Source organism: Apodemus sylvaticus, chromosome 9 (assembly GCF_947179515.1).
Source record: "Apodemus sylvaticus chromosome 9, mApoSyl1.1, whole genome shotgun sequence".
NCBI lineage: Eukaryota > Metazoa > Chordata > Mammalia > Rodentia > Muridae > Apodemus > Apodemus sylvaticus.
Window position 1 is genome coordinate 45,985,427 of NC_067480.1, and position 1,885 is coordinate 45,987,311.

The following is a 1,885-nucleotide window of genomic DNA, read 5'->3' on the forward strand; positions in this document are numbered from 1 at the left end:
CCACCAGCTCTGCCTGTACTCTTGCCCTCAAGGATGGCTCACCCACACCCAGATCCAGCTCTATCCTGTTGCCCACTCAAGATGCAGGGCCTGTTTCCCAGGTGCTGCATCTGGTGAGGGATAGGACCAGTTCTCCCACTGACATAGTTGTTGAGGGATGAGTGAGGGGAGAAAGATAGCTCTCCTTCATCTGCACCACTGCACAGCAGACAAGCTGCAGAGATGGCTCTCCAGTGTTCTTGCCCTTAGGCCAGCTCACCTGTAACCCCCACATTCAGGGCCAGCTCTACTGTACTGCCCAGGCAAGTGCGGCAGCTGGTGAGGGGCAGGGCTAGCTCTCCTGATCTCATGATCCCAGGTCCAAGTCTCCCACCTACTACACATTGGAAGAGGGACGACATATCTCTCCTTCACCCATGCCTCTGCACAAAAGATGAGTGGCAAGGCCATCTCTCCCATATTCATATACTTAGGGTGGCTCACATGAGACTCCCTCAATGTTCAGGGCCTGCTTTCCCAAATATTGTAGCTGGGTAGGGGTGAGTTTGGCCCTCCTGTGTTCATGCTCCCTGGGTCCAACTATACTGCAATGCCCAGATGAGAAGTAGGGCTAGTTCTGCACAGCTCTCAGATATCAACATGTTCCTTGGCAGCAGCTCAGACTAGGGATATTCGCCTGGACTTTGGTGGTAACAGACACCTGCTGCTGCAGAGCCATGGAAACAGACATGATCCTGGTGGTAGCACAGGCCAGGATCCCACCATGGCGACCAGTGACATCATCTGGTACGCATCAGGCTATTCATCACTACCATGGAGTCTCCAGTCCCATCTCTCTTCATTATGCCCACATCCTTCTGTTTATTTTTCTCTTCTATTTCTCCACCACTTATTTGCTCCTCTTAGTGCTGCCCAGGGTCTCTTGGGTCTCTTGAGTTACTCAGGAGTGGTCTCAGGAGTGTTATACCCAATTCTTGTATTATGGCACTGAGCACGATTCATCTCAGGCATGGTCTGTCACTACAACCACCCCAGACCTGTGTATCACTGGACTGTTGGTCATTTCAGGCTTGCTTTATTTTTCAGGGAGCGTTGTAGCTTTACTTTTTTTTCAAAACCTATTTTTAATGATGGTTTTTAAATGTTTTCATGCCCTCTTAGTCCACCACCCACCAGAGATAGAAGAAAAGAAAGGATATGAGGGAGTGGACCTGTTTAAAAAAGTTCTTGGGAGCAACTCTCATGTTCATAGGTCAGAACACTGATCTAAGAAACATAGCCTCTCTTCTCTGCCACCTGCTGATGCACATGTGATACAACAGTCACACCTGCAATTCCTCTAGGGGCAGGTGCTAATATTTTCATGCTTCCATAAATAATTAGAAGCTCCTGATTTCATTTTGCTCTGTGATAAAATAATGAAGATCACATAATATAAATTTTCTGCCAAATTCTACTTTTTAGCATATCATTTTAGAAGCTATAGTGCCCCTTTATCAATTTGTTGTGAAAGACACAACTCCAAACATACTTTAGTATCACATAACTATTAGTTAGTCTACCTAGTGGTTTTTATGTGTATAATGTGTGTGTGTGTGTGTGTGTGTGTGTGTGTGTGCGTGCGTGTGTGTGTGTGTGTGTGTGTGTGCGTGTGCGTGCGTGTGCGCGTGCGCGTGCGTGTGCGTGTGTGTGTGTGTGTGTGTGTGTGTGTGTTTTACAACGTGCTTATCTGATGTCCAGAAAAGAAAGAGAAAGCATCAATATTGGAATTGGAATTGCAAATAACTATAAGCCACCATGTTGGAGCTGAATTTTAAATCTAGTTCTTGGAAGAACAGCAGTGCTCTTAACCACTGAGCCATCACTACAGCCCTTCTACTCAAAT

At 46.6% G+C, this 1,885-nt stretch overlaps 1 non-coding gene across 1 annotated transcript; it reads right to left on the reverse strand.

Moving 5' to 3' along the window:
- Positions 1-1,220: 1,220 nt before the first annotated feature.
- LOC127693149 (small nucleolar RNA SNORA17) lies at positions 1,221-1,350 on the reverse strand. Its single transcript, XR_007979624.1, has one exon. It is a non-coding gene; the product is annotated as a small nucleolar RNA SNORA17 (small nucleolar RNA).
- Positions 1,351-1,885: the final 535 nt, after the last annotated feature.